This window comes from Lampetra planeri, chromosome 14 (assembly GCF_965212315.1).
Source record: "Lampetra planeri chromosome 14, kcLamPlan1.2.h2, whole genome shotgun sequence".
Taxonomy (NCBI): domain Eukaryota; kingdom Metazoa; phylum Chordata; class Hyperoartia; order Petromyzontiformes; family Petromyzontidae; genus Lampetra; species Lampetra planeri.
The window spans coordinates 820,240-842,674 of record NC_136120.1 but is presented as its reverse complement, the minus strand read 5'-3'; the positions used below and the strand labels follow the sequence as shown (position 1 = coordinate 842,674).

Below are 22,435 nucleotides of genomic sequence, written 5' to 3'. Positions count from 1 at the left end.
ATTGTAACAGTGATCTGCCACGGCTGAGGTGTTTGTCCTACCGTGTTTCAAGTCTGCTTTATGTTCACGGATGAGGTCCGAGACATGTCGTTTGGTTTCTCCAATGTAACTGCTACCACAGAGGCAACTTAGTTTGTAGACGCCAGGGTACTGTATGTCTGGAACCACATCTTTTACAGACAGGACCAGATCACGGATTTTATGTACTGTGTTGAATCGGACCTGGATCTTGTGTTTTATCAGGATTTTGGAGATCTTTTTTGTGACCCCAGCAATGTAGGTTAAGGTGATGGTCTTGAAAGGCTCCTCAACAGGATCCTTCTTGATGGTTGGAGTGATGGCTTTGCGGATTGTGTAGTAGGAGTAGCCATTAGCCTTAAGAGCTTGGGGTACGTGTTTGAGTTCACTGGCAATGTGTTCCTGGTCGGAGATGCATTGGGCTCTATGGTATAGAGTCTTGATGAGGGAATTCTTCTGGGATGGATGGTGGTGGGAATCCGGTTTTAGGTAAACATTCGTATGGGTGGCTTTCCTGTAGACAGTGTGACTCATTGAACCATCAGGTCTCCTTTTAATTCGGACATCCTACGGCCTTTCACTGGAAAAAGACAGAGTTTCTCTGCAAGCCATCTGGCTACCATGAGAGATTCGTTCATGAGGCGATCCACATATACAAACACAGAGACAATTTCAACCGAGAAGATGGATTCTGGCTTAGCGATCATTGGAAGGACGTAATAAACCATTTCGGATCTTAACTGATTGTGTTCACGTTTACGGTGACTTTCAGACGGTTTTCCACTCACTGGCATTGTATTCTTTGCAGGAAATTGATTATTTGCTCTGCTGCAAGTTTTCCCTGCACTACTCTCCCATTGACATATTTCATTGCTTCCTCTTAGTATCTTTCACACGACGGTCAATGGTACAGTGTATAATAACAAATAGTATCAAATTTATATGCTTAATACAATGTACAAAGTAATATATAGTATCGTAATTGTATAGTGAATATACAGCAGTGTGATATACCTTAGGGTGGGTAGAATAATACATGGTGTAATATTGCAATGCATAAGGTTTAGGGTGGTTTATGACGATACAGTATATAATTTAATGTTGAGTTTGTCGATGGCAGTATAAAGTACAGTGTAGACTCGTGTGATGTAAATGAATAAAGTTTAGATGGAAGCATATTATATGTTTTACGACGTAGAATTGTAATGTATTACTTACTGTTAGTAACTCAGCTTATTGTAGAGTATAGTTAGTATGCTGATGATACTATGTCGTTTATACTTTAGTTGTTTACGTGGTGGTTTTAGTTACTACAGCTACATATTATTAACACTCCTTCCCTTTATTAATGCTACCCCTATCCCCTCCCTTTGATGCTGCTAATCCTGCATAATGCACGGGAATAAGTTGTACTAATCACAAACCTGCATTTCCCATATCCCCTCCCTTTGATGCTGCTCATCCTGCATAATGCACGGGCATAAGTAGTACTAATCGCATACCTGCATTTCCTATAAATATGCTAAATTCCTCGTGATATGCAAATTCCTTTTTCAAGGCGCTCTTCCCCCTCCAAACCAGCTTAAAAATACGCTGCCAAGCCTGGTGGTGTTCATTCAGACGCTATCTTTCTGACAGACCTGCTCTTCATCTGAGGACGGCTGCTTGCGTTGTGGCCGAAACGTCGTGAGAATTATTTTATTATGTTTTATTTTTATTATTTTATTATTTCCATTCTAAGTGACTATACCGAAAGAATCAAGAAGATGAATCCCTGCAGTCATGAAAGCTTTAAATCGAAATCTAACAACTTCCCTGGTGGTTTGGTGATTAACATTCGAAGCTCTCAATGCTGTGGTCTGAGTTCAGTTCCCGGTCACGGAATGGGGCTCTTGGTGTGTTTTTTAAAGCAGTTACACTTTTCCGTAAAGAAGAAAATAACTTTTTTCATTATTTATAAAAAAAAATGTTCCCTGACCCGGAATGGAACCATGGCCGCGGCGATGAGAGTGCCGAATCCTAACCACTAGAACACCAGTGAAGCTGGTTGAGGTGTCTCCACATGTCCTGCTGTCCTGGCACCTCCAACACCGGGAGCTCGCTCGAGAGTTGATGGAGCAATGGAATCTGTTCACGGGATTGACTGTGGAATCGTGATACCGTAAGAGATGGCGACTGCCTGGGAAAACCTTCGGTCTTCAGTAGAAGTTCAAGCCCAGTGATAATGCGGGACAGCCGGACACGTGGAGCCACAATCACCAATTTCCATGGTGTGGCAACTGGTTAGGTTTTGGCGCTCCCTCCGCCCCCGCTCGGGATCGAATCCCCGTAAGGGAAATAGTATTTTGGTTTCATTTTCAAAGCAGTTCCACGAATGCCTGAATTAAAAGTATTTATATTATTGATTAATTCGGTAAAGTCACGTAAGTAGAAATAAAAAGTAACAAAAATTCAAAAATGAATGGAAAATCATGAAAGCAAAAAAACATACAATAAAAAAATACGAAGACAAAATTAAAAATCAATTGAAAACGATAAAAGCAAAAAAACCGTCGAATTTTTTATTTTATTTAACTCTTTTTATTGTTGGTTATTTTCTTTCATAATTTTCAATGCAGTTTTATCTTCATGTTATCTTTATTCTTTTTAATTGCATTTTTTATTATTTTTTGTTTTCTATTTACGTGACTTTACCTAACGAACCAAGAATATGAATTCCTGCAGTCACGAAAGGTTTAAGTAAAAAAATAGTTAACTTTTTATTTACGTAAAAAGTGTTCTTTTACAGGGATTCTCACCCAGGCTGCTGCGGTGAAATGGCAAATCCTAACCACTAGACTACCAGTGAAGCTGTTGGAGGTGCCTCCACGTGTCTTGCAATCCTGGCACCTCCAACACCGGGAGCACGCTCGAAAGTTGATGGTGCATTGGAATCTGTTCACGAGATTTACGTGGAATCGTGAGACCATGAGTGATGGCGACTGCGTGGGGAACACTTCAGTCAGCAATCGAAGATCAAGCCTGGTGATGATGCGGGACAGCAGGACACGTGGAGGTACATCTAACAACTTCCCTGGTGGTCTGGTGATTAAAATTCGAAGCTCTCAGTGCTGCGGTCTGGGTTCAGTTCCCGGTCACGGAATGAGGCTTTTGGTGTCTTTTTAAAAGTATTTCAACTTTTCCGTAAAGAAGAAAATAACTTTTTTTGTTATTTATAAAAAGTGTTCCCTGACCGGGAATCGAACCCGGGCTGCGGCGGTGAGAGCGCCGAATCCTAACCACTAGACCACCAGGGAAGCTGGTTAAGGTGTCTCCACATGTCCTGCTGTCCTGGCACCTCCAACATCGGGAGCTCGCTCGAGAGTTGATGGAGCAATGTAATCTGTTCACGGGATTGACTGTGGAATCGTGATACCGTAAGAGATGGCGACTGCCTGGGAAAATCTTCGGTCAGCAGTAGAAGTTCAAGCCCAGTGATAATGCGGGAAAACAGGACACGTGGAGGCACAATCATCAATTTCTCTGGTGTGGTAACTGGTTAGGTTTTGGCGCTCCCTCCGCCCCGCTCGGGATCGAATCCCCGTAAGGGAAATAGTATTTTGGTTTCATTTTCAAAGCAGTTCCACGAATGCCTGAATTAAAAGTATTTATGATATTGATTAATTCGGTAAAGTCACATGAATAGAATAAAAAGTAAACAAAATACTAATATTGTTTTTAAGTAACAAAAATAAAAAAATGAATGGAAAATCATGAAAGCAAAAAACCATACAATAAAAAAAATACGAAGACAAAATTCAAAATTAATTGAAAATAATAAAAGCAAAAAACCATCGAATTTATAATTTTATTTAACTTTTTTTTCTTGGTTATTTTCTTTCATAATTTTCAATGCATTTTTATCTTTAATTTATTTTTATTCTTTTTAATTGCATTTTTTTTTATTATTTTTTGTTTTTTATTTACGTGACTTTACCTAACGGACCAAGAATATGAATTCCTGCAGTCACGAAAGTTTTAAGTAAAATATTAGTTAACTTTTTTATTTACGTAAAAAGTGTTCTTTGACAGGGATTCTTACCCAGGCCGCTGCGGTGAAATGGCAAATCCTAACCACTAGACTACCAATGAAGCTGTTGGAGGTGCCTCCACGTGTCCTGCTATCCTGGCACCTCCAACATCGGGGAGCTGGCTCGAGAGTTGATGGTGCATTGGAATCTGTTCACGAGATTTACGTGGAATCGTTAGACCATAAGAGATGGCGACTGCCTGGGGAACACTTCAGTCAGCAATCGAAGATCAAGCCTGGTGATGATGCGGGACAGCAGGACACGTGGAGGTACATCTAACAACTTCCCTGGTGGTCTGGTGATTAAAATTCGAAGCTCTCAGTGCTGCGGTCTGGGTTCAGTTCCCGGTCACGGAATGAGGCTCTTGGTGTCTTTTTAAAGCATTTAAACTTTTCCGTAAAGAAGAAAATAACTATATTCTTAGGTTTTTTCGGTAAAGTCACGTAGGTAAAACATCAAAATTAATGAAAATAAAATAAAATAAAAACAAAAATCACGACGTTTCGGAGGCAACACAAGTCTCCGTCATCAGGTGTGACCGTCACAGCCAGATTACACAGCCAGACGGTCCCACCTGATGACTGAGACTTGTGTTGCCTCCGAAACGTCGTGATTTTTGTTTTTATTTTATTTTATTTTCATTAATTTTGATGTTTTACCTACGTGACTTTACCGAAAAAACCTAAGAATATGATTCCTTGCAGTCAACAAAGCTTCAAATCTAAAAGAAAATAACTTTTTTTATTATTTATTAAAAGTGTTCCCTGACCGGGAATCGTACCCAGGCCACAGCGGTGAGAGCGCCGAATCCTAACCACTAGACCACCAGGGAATCTGGTTGAGGTGTCTCCACATGTCCTGCTGTCCTGGCACCTCCAACATCGGGAGCTCGCTCGAGAGTTGATGGAGCAATGGAATCTGTTCACGGGATTGACTGTGGAATCGTGATACCGTAAGAGATGGCGACTGCCTGGGAAAACCTTCGGTCAGCAGTAGAAGTTCAAGCCCAGTGATAATGCGGGACAGTCGGACACGTGGAGGCACAATCACCAATTTCCATGGTGTGGCAACTGGTTAGGTTTTGGCGCTCCCTCCGCCCCCGCTCGGGATCGAATCCCCGTGAGGGAAATAGTATTTTGGTTTCATTTTCAAAGCAGTTCCACGAATGCCTGAATTAAAAGTATTTATGATATTGATTAATTCGGTAAAGTCACATGAAGAGAAAAAAAAGTAAACAAAATACTAATATTGTTTTTAAGTAACAAAAATAAAAAAATGAATGGAAAATCATAAAAGCAAAAAACCATACAATAAAAAATACGAAGACAAAATTCAAAATTAATTGAAAATAATAAAAGCAAAAAATCATCGAATTTATAATTTTATTTAACTTTTTTTCTTGGTTATTGTCTTTCATAATTTTCAATGCATTTTTATCTTTAATTTATTTTTATTATTTTTAATTGCATTTTTTTATTATTTTTTGTTTTTTTATTTACGTGACTTTACCTAACGGACCAAGAATATGAATTCCTGCAGTCACGAAAGTTTTAAGTAAAAAAATAGTTAACTTTTTTATTTACGTAAAAAGTGTTCTTTGACAGGGATTCTTACCCAGGCCGCTGCGGTGAAATGGCAAATCCTAACCACTAGACTACCAATGAAGCTGTTGGAGGTGCCTCCACGTGTCCTGCTATCCTGGCACCTCCAACATCGGGGAGCTGGCTCGAGAGTTGATGGTGCATTGGAATCTGTTCACGAGATTTACGTGGAATCGTTAGACCATAAAAGATGGCGACTGCCTGGGGAACACTTCAGTCAGCAATCGAAGATCAAGCCTGGTGATGATGCGGGACAGCAGGACACGTGGAGGTACATCTAACAACTTCCCTGGTGGTCTGGTGATTAAAATTCGAAGCTCTCAGTGCTGCGGTCTGGGTTCAGTTCCCGGTCACGGAATGAGGCTCTTGGTGTCTTTTTTAAAGCAGTTAAACTTTTCCGTAAAGAAGAAAATAACTTTTTTTATTGTTTATAAAAAAGTGTTCCCTGACCGGGAATCGAACCCGGGCCGCGGCGGTGAGAGCGCCGAATCCTAACCACTAGACCACCAGGGAAGCTGGTTAAGGTGTCTCCACATGTCCTGCTGTCCTGGCACCTCCAACATCGGGAGCTCGCTCGAGAGTTGATGGAGCAATGGAATCTGTTCACGGGATTGACTGTGGAATCGTGATACCGTAAGAGATGGCGACTGCCTGGGAAAACCTTCGGTCAGCAGTAGAAGTTCAAGCCCAGTGATAATGCGGGACAGCCGGACACGTGGAGGCACAATCACCAATTTCCATGGTGTGGCAACTGGTTAGGTTTTGGCGCTCCCTCCGCCCCCGCTCGGGATCGAATCCCCGTAAGGGAAATAGTATTTTGGTTTCATTTTCAAAGCAGTTCCACGAATGCCTGAATTAAACGTATTTATATTATTGATTAATTCGGTAAAGTCACGTAAGTAGAAATAAAAAGTAAACAAAATCTAATGTTTTTTTTTAAGTAACAAAAATAAAAAAATGAATGGAAAATCATAAAAGCAAAAAACCTTCGCATTTTTAATTTTATTTAACTCTTTTTATAATTGGTTTTTTTTCTTTCATAATTTCCAATGCATTTTTATCTTTATTTTATTTTTATTCTTTTTAATTGCATTTTTATTTTTATTTACGTGACTTTACCTAACGAACCAAGAATGTGAATTCCTGCAGTCACGAAAGTTTTAAGTAAAAAAATAGTTAACTTTTTTATTTACGTAAAAAGTGTTCTTTGACAGGGATTCTTACCCAGGCCGCGGCAGTGAGAGCGCCGAATCCTAACCACTAGACCACCAGGGAAGCTGGTTGAGATGTCTCCACGTGTCCTGCTATCTTGGCACCTCCAACACCGGGAGCTCGCTCGAGAGTTGATGGTGCATTGGAATCTGTTCACGAGATTTACGTGGAATCGTGAGACCATAAGAGATGGCGACTGCCTGGGGAACACTTCAGTCAGCAATCGAAGATCAAGCCTGGTGATGATGCGGGACAGCAGGACACGTGGAGATACATCTTACAACTTCCCTGGTGGTCTGGTGATTAAAATTCGGAGCTCTCAGTGCTGCGGTCTGGGTTCAGTTCCCGGTCACGGAATGAGGCTCTTGGTGTCTTTTTAAAGCATTTAAACTTTTCCGTAAAGAAGAAAATAACTATATTCTTAGGTTTTTTCGGTAAAGTCACGTAGGTAAAACATCAAAATTAATGAAAATAAAATAAAATAAAAACAAAAATCACGACGTTTCGGAGGCAACACAAGTCTCCGTCATCAGGTGGGACCGTCACAGCCAGATTACACAGCCAGACGGTCCCACCTTTTGACGGAGACTTGTGTTGCCTCCGAAACGTCGTGATTTTTGTTTTTATTTTATTTTATTTTCATTAATTTTGATGTTTTACCTACGTGACTTTACCGAAAAACCTAAGAATATGATTCCTTGCAGTCAACAAAGCTTCAAATCTAAAAGAAAATAACTTTTTTTATTATTTATTAAAAGTGTTCCCTGACCGGGAATCGTACCCGGGCCACAGCGGTGAGAGCGCCGAATCCTAACCACTAGACCACCAGGGAATCTGGTTGAGGTGTCTCCACATGTCCTGCTGTCCTGGCACCTCCAACATCGGGAGCTCGCTCGAGAGTTGATGGAGCAATGGAATCTGTTCACGGGATTGACTGTGGAATCGTGATACCGTAGGAGATGGCGACTGCCTGGGAAAACCTTCGGTCAGCAGTAGAAGTTCAAGCCCAGTGATAATGCGGGACAGTCGGACACGTGGAGGCACAATCACCAATTTCCATGGTGTGGCAACTGGTTAGGTTTTGGCGCTCCCTCCGCCCCCGCTCGGGATCGAATCCCCGTGAGGGAAATAGTATTTTGGTTTCATTTTCAAAGCAGTTCCACGAATGCCTGAATTAAAAGTATTTATGATATTGATTAATTCGGTAAAGTCACATGAAGAGAAAAAAAAGTAAACAAAATACTAATATTGTTTTTAAGTAACAAAAATAAAAAAATGAATGGAAAATCATAAAAGCAAAAAACCATACAATAAAAAAATACGAAGACAAAATTCAAAATTAATTGAAAATAATAAAAGCAAAAAATAATCGAATTTATAATTTTATTTAACTTTTTTTCTTGGTTATTGTCTTTCATAATTTTCAATGCATTTTTATCTTTAATTTATTTTTATTCTTTTTAATTGCATTTTTTTATTATTTTTTGTTTTTTATTTACGTGACTTTACCTAACGGACCAAGAATATGAATTCCTGCAGTCACGAAAGTTTTAAGTAAAAAAATAGTTAACTTTTTTATTTACGTAAAAAGTGTTCTTTGACAGGGATTCTTACCCAGGCCGCTGCGGTGAAATGGCAAATCCTAACCACTAGACTACCAATGAAGCTGTTGGAGGTGCCTCCACGTGTCCTGCTATCCTGGCACCTCCAACATCGGGGAGCTGGCTCGAGAGTTGATGGTGCATTGGAATCTGTTCACGAGATTTACGTGGAATCGTTAGACCATAAGAGATGGCGACTGCCTGGGGAACACTTCAGTCAGCAATCGAAGATCAAGCCTGGTGATGATGCGGGACAGCAGGACACGTGGAGGTACATCTAACAACTTCCCTGGTGGTCTGGTGATTAAAATTCGAAGCTCTCAGTGCTGCGGTCTGGGTTCAGTTCCCGGTCACGGAATGACGCTCTTGGTGTCTTTTTTAAAGCAGTTAAACTTTTCCGTAAAGAAGAAAATAACTTTTTTTATTGTTTATAAAAAAGTGTTCCCTGACCGGGAATCGAACATGGGCCGCGGCGGTGAGAGCGCCGAATCCTAACCACTAGACCACCAGGGAAGCTGGTAAAGGTGTCTCCACATGTCCTGCTGTCCTGGCACCTCCAACACCGGGAGCTCGCTCGAGAGTTGATGGAGCAATGGAATCTGTTCACGGTATTGACTGTGCCTGGGAAAACCTTCGGTCAGCAGTAGAAGTTCAAGCCTGGTGATAATGCAGGAAAACAGGACACGTGGAGGCACAATCACCAATTTCTCTGGTGTGGCAACTGGTTAGGTTTTGGCGCTCCCTCCGCGCCCGCTCGGGATCAATTCCCTGTAAGGGAAATAATATTTTGGTTTCATTTTCAAAGCAGTTCCACGAATGCCTGAATTTAAGTATTTATAGTATTGATTAATTCTGTAAAGTCACGTAAATAGAAATAAAAAGTAAACAAAATACTAATGTTTTTTAAAGTAACGAAAATACAAAAAATTAATGGAAAATCATAAAAGCAAAAAAACATACAATAATAAAATACGAAGACAAAATAAAAAATCAATTGAAAATAATAAAAACAAAAAACCTTCGCATTTTTTATTTTATTTAATTATTTTTATTGTTGTTTTTTTTGTTTCATTATTTTCAATGCATTTTTATCTTTATTTTATTTTTATTCTTTTTAATTGCATTTTCATTATTTTTTGTTTTTTTATTTACGTGACTTTACCTAACGAACCGAGAATATGAATTCCTGCAGTCACGAAAGTTTTAAGTAATAAAATAGTTAACTTATTTATTTACGTAAAAAGTGTTCTTTGACAGGGATTCTTACCCAGGCCGCTGCGGTGAAATGGCAAATCCTATCCACTAGACTACTAGTGAAGCTGTTGGAGGTGCCTCCACGTGTCCTGCTATCCTGGCACCTCCAACACCGGGAGCTCGCTCGAGAGTTGATGGTGCATTGGAATCTGTTCACGAGATTTACGTGGAATCGTGAGACCATAAGAGATGGCGACTGCCTGGGGAAGACTTCAGTCAGCAATCGAAGATCAAACCTGGTGATGATGCGGGACAGCAGGACACGTGGAGGTACATCTAACAACTTCCCTGGTGGTCTGGTGATTAAAATTCGAAGCTCTCAGTGCTGCGGTCTGGGTTCAGTTCCCGGTCACGGAATGAGGCTCTTGGTGTCTTTTTAAAGCAGTTAAACTTTTCCATAAAGAATAAAATAACTTTTTTTATTATTTATAAAAAAAAAAGTGTTCCCTGACCGGGAATCGAACCCAGGCCGCGGTGGTGAGAGCGCCGAATCCTAACCATTAGACCACCAGGAAATCTGGTTGAGGTGTCTCCACATGTCCTGCTATCCTGGCACCTCCAACACCGAGAGCTCGCTCGAGAGTTGATGGAGCAATGGAATCTGTTCACGGGATTGACTGTGGAATCGTGATACCGTAAGAGATGGCGACTGCCTGGGAAAACCTTCGGTCAGCAGTAGAAGTTCAAGCCCAGTGATAATGCGGGACAGCCGGACACGTGGAGGCACAATCACCAATTTCCATGGTGTGGCAACTGGTTAGGTTTTGGCGCTCCCTCCGCCCCAGCTCGGGATCGAATCCCCGTAAGGGAAATAGTATTTTGGTTTCATTTTCAAAGCAGTTCCACGAATGCCTGAATTAAAAGTATTTATATTATTGATTAATTCGGTAAAGTCACGTAAGTAGAAATAAAAAGTAAACAAAATACTAATGTTTTTTTTTAAGTAACAAAAATAAAAAAATGAATGGAAAATCATAAAAGCAAAAAACCTTCGCATTTTTAATTTTATTTAACTCTTTTTATTATTGTTTTTTTTCTTTCATAATTTTCAATGCATTTTTATCTTTATTTTATTTTTATTCTTTTTAATTGCATTTTTATTATTTTTTTTATTTACGTGACTTTACCTAACGAACCAAGAATGTGAATTCCTGCAGTCACGAAAGTTTTAAGTAAAAAAATAGTTAACTTTTTTATTTACGTAAAAAGTGTTCTTTGACAGGGATTCTTACCCAGGCGCTGAGGTGAAATGGCAAATCCTAACCACTAGACTACCAGTGAAGCTGTTGGAGGTGCCTCCACGTGTCCTGCTATCCTGGCACCTCCAACACCGGGAGCTCGCTCGAGAGTTGATGGTGCATTGGAATCTGTTCACGAGATTTACGTGGAATCGTGAGACCATAAGAGATGGCGACTGCCTGGGGAACACTTCAGTCAGCAATCGAAGATCAAGCCTGGTGATGATGCGGGACAGCAGGACACGTGGAGGTACATCTTACAACTTCCCTGGTGGTCTGGTGATTAAAATTCGAAGCTCTCAGTGCTGCGGTCTGGGTTCAGTTCCCGGTCATAGAATGAGGCTCTTGGTGTCTTTTTAAAGCAGTTAAACTTTTCCGTAAAGAAGAAAATAACTATATTCTTAGGTTTTTTCGGTAAAGTCACGTAGGTAAAACATCAAAATTAATGAAAATAAAATAAAATAAAAACAAAAATCACGACGTTTCGGAGGCAACACAAGTCTCCGTCATCAGGTGGGACCGTCACAGCCAGATTACACAGCCAGACGGTCCCACCTGATGACGGAGACTTGTGTTGCCTCCGAAACGTCGTGATTTTTGTTTTTATTTTATTTTATTTTCATTAATTTTGATGTTTTACCTACGTGACTTTACCGAAAAAACCTAAGAATATGATTCCTTGCAGTCAATAAAGCTTCAAATCTAAAAGAAAATAACTTTTTTTTATTATTTATTAAAAGTGTTCCCTGACCGGGAATCGAACCCGGGCCGCAGCGGTGAGAGCGCCGAATCCTAACCACTAGACCACCAGGGAATCTGGTTGAGGTGCCTCCACATGTCCTGCTGTCCTGGCACCTCCAACACCGGGAGCTCGCTCGAGAGTTGATGGAGCAATGGAATCTGTTCACGGGATTGACTGTGCCTGGGAAAACCTTCGGTCAGCAGTAGAAGTTCAAGCCTGGTGATAATGCAGGAAAACAGGACACGGGGAGGCACAATCACCAATTTCTCTGGTGTGGCAACTGGTTAGGTTTTGGCGCTCCCTCCGCGCCCGCTCGGGATCAAATCCCTGTAAGGGAAATAATATTTTGGTTTCATTTTCAAAGCAGTTCCACGAATGCCTGAATTAAAAGTATTTATAGTATTGATTAATTCTGTAAAGTCTCGTAAATAGAAATAAAAAGTAAACAAAATACTAATGTTTTTTTAAAGTAACGAAAATACAAAAAATTAATGGAAAATCATGAAAGCAAAAAAACATACAATAAAAAAATACGAAGACAAAATAAAAAATCAATTGAAAATAATAAAAACAAAAAACCTTCGCATTTTTTATTTTATTTAATTCTTTTTATTGTTGTTTTTTTTCTTTCATTATTTTCAATGCATTTTTATCTTTATTTTATTTTTATTCTTTTTAATTGCATTTTCATTATTTTTTGTTTTTTTATTTACGTGACTTTACCTAACGAACCAAGAATATGAATTCCTGCAGTCACGAAAGTTTTAAGTAATAAAATAGTTAACTTATTTATTTACGTAAAAAGTGTTCTTTGACAGGGATTCTTACCCAGGCCGCTGCGGTGAAATGGCAAATCCTAACCACTAGACTACCAGTGAAGCTGTTGGAGGTGCCTCCACGTGTCCTGCTATCCTGGCACCTCCAACACCGGGAGCTCGCTCGAGAGTTGATGGTGCATTGGAATCTGTTCACGAGATTTACGTGGAATCGTGATACCATAAGAGATGGCGACTGCCTGGGGAACACTTCAGTCAGCAATCGAAGATCAAACCTGGTGATGATGCGGGACAGCAGGACACGTGGAGGTACATCTAACAACTTCCCTGGTGGTCTGGTGATTAAAATTCGAAGCTCTCAGTGCTGCGGTCTGGGTTCAGTTCCCGGTCACTGAATGAGGTTCTTGGTGTCTTTTTAAAGCAGTTAAACTTTTCCGTAAAGAAGAAAATAACTTTTTTTATTATTTATAAAAAAAAAAGTGTTCCGTGACCGGGAATCGAACCCGGGCCGCAGTGGTGAGAGCGCCGAATCCTAACCACTAGACCACCAGGAAATCTGGTTGAGGTGTCTCCACATGTCCTGCTGTCCTGGCACCTCCAACACCGGGAGCTCGCTCGAGAGTTGATGGAGCAATGGAATCTGTTCACGGGATTGACTGTGGAATCGTGATACCGTAAGAGATGGCGACTGCCTGGGAAAACCTTCGGTCAGCAGTAGAAGTTCAAGCCTGGTGATAATGCGGGACAGCAGGACACGTGGAGGCACAATCACCAATTTCCATGGTGTGGCAACTGGTTAGGTTTTGGCGCTCCCTCCGCCCCCGCTCGGGATCGAATCCCCGTAAGGGAAATAGTATTTTGGTTTCATTTTCAAAGCAGTTCCACGAATGCCTGAATTAAAAGTATTTATGTTATTGATTAATTCGGTAAAGTCACATGAATAGAAAAAAAAGTAAACAAAATACTAATATTGTTTTAAAGTAACAAAAATAAAAAAATAAATGGAAAATCATAAAAGCAAAAAACCATACAATAAAAAAATACGAAGACAAAATTCAAAATTAATTGAAAATAATAAAAGCAAAAAATCATCGAATTTATAAATTTATTTAACTTTTTTTTCTTGGTTATTGTCTTTCATAATTTTCAATGCATTTTTATCTTTAATTTATTTTTATTCTTTTTAATTGCATTTTTTTATTATTTTTTGTTTTTTATTCACGTGACTTTACCTAACGGACCAAGAATATGAATTCCTGCAGTCACGAAAGTTTTAAGTAAAAAAATAGTTAACTTTTTTATTTACGTAAAAAGTGTTCTTTGACAGGGATTCTTACCCAGGCCGCTGCGATGAAATGGCAAATCCTAACCACTAGACTACCAATGAAGCTGTTGGAGGTGCCTCCACGTGTCCTGCTATCCTGGCACCTCCAACATCGGGGAGCTGGCTCGAGAGTTGATGGTGCATTGGAATCTGTTCACGAGATTTACGTGGAATCGTGAGACCATAAGAGATGGCGACTGCCTGGGGAACACTTCAGTCAGCAATCGAATATCAAGCCTGGTGATGATGCGGGACAGCAGGACACGTGGAGAAACATCTAACAACTTCCATGGTGGTCTGGTGATTAAAATTCGAAGCTCTCAGTGCTGCGGTCTGGGTTCAGTTCCCGGTCACTGAATGAGGTTCTTGGTGTCTTTTTAAAGCAGTTAAACTTTTCCGTAAAGAAGAAAATAACTTTTTTTATTATTTATAAAAAAAAAAGTGTTCCGTGACCGGGAATCGAACCCGGGCCGCAGTGGTGAGAGCGCCGAATCCTAACCACTAGACCACCAGGAAATCTGGTTGAGGTGTCTCCACATGTCCTGCTGTCCTGGCACCTCCAACACCGGGAGCTCGCTCGAGAGTTGATGGAGCAATGGAATCTGTTCACGGGATTGACTGTGGAATCGTGATACCGTAAGAGATGGCGACTGCCTGGGAAAACCTTCGGTCAGCAGTAGAAGTTCAAGCCTGGTGATAATGCGGGACAGCAGGACACGTGGAGGCACAATCACCAATTTCCATGGTGTGGCAACTGGTTAGGTTTTGGCGCTCCCTCCGCCCCCGCTCGGGATCGAATCCCCGTAAGGGAAATAGTATTTTGGTTTCATTTTCAAAGCAGTTCCACGAATGCCTGAATTAAAAGTATTTATGTTATTGATTAATTCGGTAAAGTCACATGAATAGAAAAAAAAGTAAACAAAATACTAATATTGTTTTAAAGTAACAAAAATAAAAAAATAAATGGAAAATCATAAAAGCAAAAAACCATACAATAAAAAAATACGAAGACAAAATTCAAAATTAATTGAAAATAATAAAAGCAAAAAATCATCGAATTTATAAATTTATTTAACTTTTTTTTCTTGGTTATTGTCTTTCATAATTTTCAATGCATTTTTATCTTTAATTTATTTTTATTCTTTTTAATTGCATTTTTTTATTATTTTTTGTTTTTTATTCACGTGACTTTACCTAACGGACCAAGAATATGAATTCCTGCAGTCACGAAAGTTTTAAGTAAAAAAATAGTTAACTTTTTTATTTACGTAAAAAGTGTTCTTTGACAGGGATTCTTACCCAGGCCGCTGCGATGAAATGGCAAATCCTAACCACTAGACTACCAATGAAGCTGTTGGAGGTGCCTCCACGTGTCCTGCTATCCTGGCACCTCCAACATCGGGGAGCTGGCTCGAGAGTTGATGGTGCATTGGAATCTGTTCACGAGATTTACGTGGAATCGTGAGACCATAAGAGATGGCGACTGCCTGGGGAACACTTCAGTCAGCAATCGAATATCAAGCCTGGTGATGATGCGGGACAGCAGGACACGTGGAGAAACATCTAACAACTTCCATGGTGGTCTGGTGATTAAAATTCGAAGCTCTCAGTGCTGCGGTCTGGGTTCAGTTCCCGGTCACTGAATGAGGTTCTTGGTGTCTTTTTAAAGCAGTTAAACTTTTCCGTAAAGAAGAAAATAACTTTTTTTATTATTTATAAAAAAAAAAGTGTTCCGTGACCGGGAATCGAACCCGGGCCGCAGTGGTGAGAGCGCCGAATCCTAACCACTAGACCACCAGGAAATCTGGTTGAGGTGTCTCCACATGTCCTGCTGTCCTGGCACCTCCAACACCGGGAGCTCGCTCGAGAGTTGATGGAGCAATGGAATCTGTTCACGGGATTGACTGTGGAATCGTGATACCGTAAGAGATGGCGACTGCCTGGGAAAACCTTCGGTCAGCAGTAGAAGTTCAAGCCTGGTGATAATGCGGGACAGCAGGACACGTGGAGGCACAATCACCAATTTCCATGGTGTGGCAACTGGTTAGGTTTTGGCGCTCCCTCCGCCCCCGCTCGGGATCGAATCCCCGTAAGGGAAATAGTATTTTGGTTTCATTTTCAAAGCAGTTCCACGAATGCCTGAATTAAAAGTATTTATGTTATTGATTAATTCGGTAAAGTCACATGAATAGAAAAAAAAGTAAACAAAATACTAATATTGTTTTAAAGTAACAAAAATAAAAAAATAAATGGAAAATCATAAAAGCAAAAAACCATACAATAAAAAAATACGAAGACAAAATTCAAAATTAATTGAAAATAATAAAAGCAAAAAATCATCGAATTTATAAATTTATTTAACTTTTTTTTCTTGGTTATTGTCTTTCATAATTTTCAATGCATTTTTATCTTTAATTTATTTTTATTCTTTTTAATTGCATTTTTTTATTATTTTTTGTTTTTTATTCACGTGACTTTACCTAACGGACCAAGAATATGAATTCCTGCAGTCACGAAAGTTTTAAGTAAAAAAATAGTTAACTTTTTTATTTACGTAAAAAGTGTTCTTTGACAGGGATTCTTACCCAGGCCGCTGCGATGAAATGGCAAATCCTAACCACTAGACTACCAATGAAGCTGTTGGAGGTGCCTCCACGTGTCCTGCTATCCTGGCACCTCCAACATCGGGGAGCTGGCTCGAGAGTTGATGGTGCATTGGAATCTGTTCACGAGATTTACGTGGAATCGTGAGACCATAAGAGATGGCGACTGCCTGGGGAACACTTCAGTCAGCAATCGAATATCAAGCCTGGTGATGATGCGGGACAGCAGGACACGTGGAGAAACATCTAACAACTTCCATGGTGGTCTGGTGATTAAAATTCGATGCTCTCAGTGCTGCGGTCTGGGTTCAGTTCCCGGTCACGGAATGAGGCTCTTGGTGTCTTTTTTTTATAGCAGTTAAACTTTTCCGTAAAAAAGAAAATTACTTTTTTTATTGTTTATAAAAAAAGTGTTCTCTGACGGGAATCGAACCCAGGCCGCGGCAGTGAGAGCGCCGAATCCTAACCACTAGACCACCAGGGAAGCTGGTTGAGATGTCTCCACATGTCCTGCTGTCCTGGCACCTCCAACACCGGAAGCTCGCTCGAGAGTTGATGGAGCAATGGAATCTGTTCACGGGATTGACTGTGGAATCGTGATACCGTAAGAGATGGCGACTGCCTGGGAAAACCTTCGGTCAGCAGTAGAAGTTCAAGCCCAGTGATAATGCGGGACAGCCGGACACGTGGAGGCACAATCACCAATTTCCATGGTGTGGCAACTGGTTAGGTTTTGGCGCTCCCTCCGCCCCCGCTCGGGATCGAATCCCCGTAAGGGAAATAGTATTTTGGTTTCATTTTCAAAGCAGTTCCACGAATGCCTGAATTAAAAGTATTTATGTTATTGATTAATTCGGTAAAGTCACATGAATAGAAAAAAAAGTAAACAAAATACTAATATTGTTTTAAAGTAACAAAAATAAAAAAATGAATGGAAAATCATAAAAGCAAAAAACCATACAATAAAAAAATACGAAGACAAAATTCAAAATTAATTGAAAATAATAAAAGCAAAAAATCATCGAATTTATAATTTTATTTAACTTTTTTTTCTTGGTTATTGTCTTTCATAATTTTCAATGCATTTTTATCTTTAATTTATTTTTATTCTTTTTAATTGCATTTTTTTATTATTTTTTGTTTTTTATTCACGTGACTTTACCTAACGGACCAAGAATATGAATTCCTGCAGTCACGAAAGTTTTAAGTAAAAAAATAGTTAACTTTTTTATTTACGTAAAAAGTGTTCTTTGACAGGGATTCTTACCCAGGCCGCTGCGGTGAAATGGCAAATCCTAACCACTAGACTACCAATGAAGCTGTTGGATGTGCCTCCACGTGTCCTACTATCCTGGCACCTCCAACATCGGGGAGCTGGCTCGAGAGTTGATGGTGCATTGGAATCTGTTCACGAGATTTACGTGGAATCGTTAGACCATAAGAGATGGCGACTGCCTGGGGAACACTTCAGTCAGCAATCGAAGATCAAGCCTGGTGATGGTGCGGGACAGCAGGACACGTGGAGGTACATCTAACAACTTCCCTGGTGGTCTGGTGATTAAAATTCGAAGCTCTCAGTGCTGCGGTCTGGGTTCAGTTCCCGGTCACGGAATGACGCTCTTGGTGTCTTTTTTATAGCAGTTAAACTTTTCCGTAAAGAAGAAAATAACTTTTTTTATTGTTTATAAAAAAAAGTGTTCTCTGACGGGAATCGAACCCAGGCCCCGGCAGTGAGAGCGCCGAATCCTAACCACTAGACCACCAGGGAAGCTGGTTGAGATGTCTCCACATGTCCTGCTGTCCTGGCACCTCCAACACCGGAAGCTCGCTCGAAAGTTGATGGAGCAATGGAATCTGTTCACGGGATTGACTGTGGAATCGTGATACCGTAAGAGATGGCGACTGCCTGGGAAAACCTTCGGTCAGCAGTAGAAGTTCAAGCCCAGTGATAATGCGGGACAGCCGGACACGTGGAGGCACAATCACCAATTTCCATGGTGTGGCAACTGGTTAGGTTTTGGCGCTCCCTCCGCCCCCGCTCGGGATCGAATCCCCGTAAGGGAAATAGTATTTTGGTTTCATTTTCAAAGCAGTTCCACGAATGCCTGAATTAAAAGTATTTATGTTATTGATTAATTCGGTAAAGTCACATGAATAGAAAAAAAAGTAAACAAAATACTAATATTGTTTTAAAGTAACAAAAATAAAAAAATGAATGGAAAATCATAAAAGCAAAAAACCATACAATAAAAAAATACGAAGACAAAATTCAAAATTAATTGAAAATAATTAAAGCAAAATATCATCGAATTTATAATTTTATTTAACTTTTTTTTCTTGGTTATTGTCTTTCATAATTTTCAATGCATTTTTTTCTTTAATTTATTTTTATTTTTTTTAATTGCATTTTTTATTATTTTTTGTTTTTTATTCACGTGACTTTACCTAACGGACCAAGAATATGAATTCCTGCAGTCACGAAAGTTTTAAGTAAAAAAATAGTTAACTTTTTTATTTACGTAAAAAGTGTTCTTTGACAGGGATTCTTACCCAGGCCGCTGCGGTGAAATGGCAAATCCTAACCACTAGACTACCAATGAAGCTGTTGGAGGTGCCTCCACGTGTCCTGCTATCCTGGCACCTACAACATCGGGGAGCTGGCTCGAGAGTTGATGGTGCATTGGAATCTGTTCACGAGATTTACGTGGAATCGTTAGACCATAAGAGATGGCGACTGCCTGGGGAACACTTCAGTCAGCAATCGAAGATCAAGCCTGGTGATGGTGCGGGACAGCAGGACACGTGGAGGTACATCTAACAACTTCCCTGGTGGTCTGGTGATTAAAATTCGAAGCTCTCAGTGCTGCGGTCTGGGTTCAGTTCCCGGTCACGGAATGACGCTCTTGGTGTCTTTTTTGAAAGCAGTTAAACTTTTCCGTAAAGAAGAAAATAACTTTTTTAATTGTTTATAAAAAAGTGCTCCCTGACCGGGAATCGAACCCGGGCCGCTGCGGTGAGAGCGCCGAATCCTAACCACTAGACCAACAGGGAAGCTGGTTAAGGTGTCTCAACATGTCCTGCTGTCCTGGCACCTCCAACATCGGGAGCTCGCTCGAGAGTTGATGGAGCAATGGAATCTGTTCACGGGATTGACTGTGGAATCGTGATACCGTAAGAGATGGCGACTGCTTGGGAAAACCTTCGGTCAGCAGTAGAAGTTCAAGCCCAGTGATAATGCGGGACAGCCGGACACGTGGAGGCACAATCACCAATTTCCATGGTGTGGCAACTAGTTAGGTTTTGGCGCTCCCTCCGCCCCCGCTCGGGATCGAATCCCCGTAAGGGAAATAGTATTTGGGTTTCATTTTCAAAGCAGTTCCACGAATGCCTGAATTAAAAGTATTTATATTATTGATTAATTCGGTAAAGTCACGTAAGTAGAAATAAAAAGTAAACAAAATACTAATGTTTTTTTTAAGTAACAAAAATAAAAAAATGAATGGAAAATCATAAAAGCAAAAAACCTTCGCATTTTTAATTTTATTTAACTCTTTTTATTATTGGTTTTTTTCTTTCATAATTTTCAATGCATTTTTATCTTTATTTTATTTTTATTCTTTTTAATTGCATTTTTATTATTTTTTTTACTTACGTGACTTTACCTAACGAACCAAGAATGTGAATTCCTGCAGTCACGAAAGTTTTAAGTAAAAAAATAGTTAACTTTTTTATTTACGTAAAAAGTGTTCTTTGACAGGGATTCTTACCCAGGCCGCTGAGGTGAAATGGCAAATCCTAACCACTAGACTACCAGTGAAGCTGTTGGAGGTGCCTCCACGTGTCCTGCTATCCTGGCACCTCCAACACCGGGAGCTCGCTCGAGAGTTGATGGTGCATTGGAATCTGTTCACGAGATTTACGTGGAATCGTGAGACCATAAGAGATGGCGACTGCCTGGGGAACACTTCAGTCAGCAATCGAAGATCAGCCTGGTGATGATGCGGGACAGCAGGACACGTGGAGGTACATCTTACAACTTCCCTGGTGGTCTGGTTAATTAAAATTCGAAGCTCTCAGTGCTGCGGTCTGGGTTCAGTTCCCGGTCATAGAATGAGGCTCTTGGTGTCTTTTTAAAGCAGTTAAACTTTTCCGTAAAGAAGAAAATAACTATATTCTTAGGTTTTTTCGGTAAAGTCACGTAGGTAAAACATCAAAATTAATGAAAATAAAATAAAATAAAAACAAAAATCACGACGTTTCGGAGGCAACACAAGTCTCCATCATCAGGTGGGACCGTCACAGCCAGATTACACAGCCAGACGGTCCCACCTGATGACGGAGACTTGTGTTGCCTCTGAAACGTCGTGATTTTTGTTTTTATTTTATTTTCATTAATTTTGATGTTTTACCTACGTGACTTTACCGAAAAAACCTAAGAATATGATTCCTTGCAGTCACGAAAGCTTCAAATCTAAAAGAAAAAAAACTTTTTTATTATTTATTAAAAAGTGTTCCCTGACCAGGAATCGAACCCGGGCCGCGGCGGTGAGAGCGCCGAATCCTAACCACTAGACCAACAGGGAAGCTGGTTAAGGTGTCTCCACATGTCCTGCTGTCCTGGCACCTCCAACACCGGGAGCTCGCTCGAGAGTTGATGGAGCACTGGAATCTGTTCACGGGATTGACTGTGCCTGGGAAAACCTTCGGTCAGCAGTAGAAGTTCAAGCCTGGTGATAATGCAGGAAAACAGGACACGTGGAGGCACAATCACCAATTTCTCTGGTGTGGCAACTGGTTAGGTTTTGGCGCTCCCTCCGCGCCCGCTCGGGATCAAATCCCCGTAAGGGAAAAAATATTTTGGTTTCATTTTCAAAGCAGTTCCACGAATGCCTGAATTAAAAGTATTTATAGTATTGATTAATTCTGTAAAGTCACGTGAATAGAAATAAAAAGTAAACAAAATACTAATGTTTTTTTAAAGTAACGAAAATACAAAAAATTAATGGAAAATCATAAAAGCAAAAAACCATACAATAAAAAAATACGAAGACAAAATTAAAAATCAATTGAAAATAATAAAAACAAAAAACCTTCGCATTTTTTAGTTTATTTAATTATTTTTATTGTTGTTTTTTTTCTTTCATTATTTTCAATGCATTTTTATCTTTATTTTATTTTTATTCTTTTTAATTGCATTTTTATTATTTTTTGTTTTTTTATTTACGTGACTTTACCTAACGAACCAAGAATATGAATTCCTGCAGTCACGAAAGTTTTAAGTAATAAAATATTTAACTTTTTTATTTACGTAAAAAGTGTTTTTTGACAGGGATTCTTACCCAGGCCGCTGCGGTGAAATGGCAAATCCTAACCACTAGACTACCAGTGAAGCTGTTGGAGGTGCCTCCACGTGTCCTGCTATCCTGGCACCTCCAACACCGGGAGCTCGCTCGAGAGTTGATGGTGCATTGGAATCTGTTCACGAGATTTACGTAGAATCGTGAGACCATAAGAGATGGCGACTGCCTGGGGAACACTTCAGTCAGCAATCGAAGATCAAACCTGGTGATGATGCGGGACAGCAGGACACGTGGAGGTACATCTAACAACTTCCCTGGTGGTCTGGAGATTAAAATTCGAAGCTCTCAGTGCTGCGGTCTGGGTTCAGTTCCCGGTCACGGAATGAGGCTCTTGGTGTCTTTTTAAAGCAGTTAAACTTTTCCGTAAAGAAGAAAATAACTTTTTTTATTATTTATAAAAAAAAAAGTGTTCTCTGACGGGAATCGAACCCAGGCCGCGGCAGTGAGAGCGCCGAATCCTAACCACTAGACCACCAGGGAAGCTGGTTGAGATGTCTCCACATGTCCTGCTGTCCTGGCACCTCCAACACCGGAAGCTCGCTCGAGAGTTGATGGAGCAATGGAATCTGTTCACGGGATTGACTGTGGAATCGTGATACCGTAAGAGATGGCGACTGCCTGGGAAAACCTTCGGTC

At 40.2% G+C, this 22,435-nt stretch overlaps 8 non-coding genes across 8 annotated transcripts; all 8 read right to left on the bottom strand.

The window, feature by feature from the left end:
• Window positions 1-3,242: 3,242 nt before the first annotated feature.
• Window positions 3,243-3,314, bottom strand: TRNAE-CUC (transfer RNA glutamic acid (anticodon CUC)). Its single transcript has one exon. It is a non-coding gene; the product is annotated as a tRNA-Glu (tRNA).
• Window positions 3,315-4,848: 1,534 nt separating this feature from the next.
• TRNAE-CUC (transfer RNA glutamic acid (anticodon CUC)) lies at window positions 4,849-4,920 on the bottom strand. Its single transcript has one exon. It is a non-coding gene; the product is annotated as a tRNA-Glu (tRNA).
• Window positions 4,921-6,130: 1,210 nt separating this feature from the next.
• Window positions 6,131-6,202, bottom strand: TRNAE-CUC (transfer RNA glutamic acid (anticodon CUC)). Its single transcript has one exon. It is a non-coding gene; the product is annotated as a tRNA-Glu (tRNA).
• A 1,459-nt stretch (window positions 6,203-7,661) lies between these two features.
• TRNAE-CUC (transfer RNA glutamic acid (anticodon CUC)) lies at window positions 7,662-7,733 on the bottom strand. Its single transcript has one exon. It is a non-coding gene; the product is annotated as a tRNA-Glu (tRNA).
• A 2,466-nt stretch (window positions 7,734-10,199) lies between these two features.
• TRNAE-CUC (transfer RNA glutamic acid (anticodon CUC)) lies at window positions 10,200-10,271 on the bottom strand. The gene has a single exon. It is a non-coding gene; the product is annotated as a tRNA-Glu (tRNA).
• A 1,465-nt stretch (window positions 10,272-11,736) lies between these two features.
• On the bottom strand, window positions 11,737-11,808 carry TRNAE-CUC (transfer RNA glutamic acid (anticodon CUC)). Its single transcript has one exon. It is a non-coding gene; the product is annotated as a tRNA-Glu (tRNA).
• Window positions 11,809-19,418: 7,610 nt separating this feature from the next.
• TRNAE-CUC (transfer RNA glutamic acid (anticodon CUC)) lies at window positions 19,419-19,490 on the bottom strand. The gene has a single exon. It is a non-coding gene; the product is annotated as a tRNA-Glu (tRNA).
• Window positions 19,491-20,950: 1,460 nt separating this feature from the next.
• TRNAE-CUC (transfer RNA glutamic acid (anticodon CUC)) lies at window positions 20,951-21,022 on the bottom strand. Its single transcript has one exon. It is a non-coding gene; the product is annotated as a tRNA-Glu (tRNA).
• Between the last annotated feature and the right edge of the window lie 1,413 nt (window positions 21,023-22,435).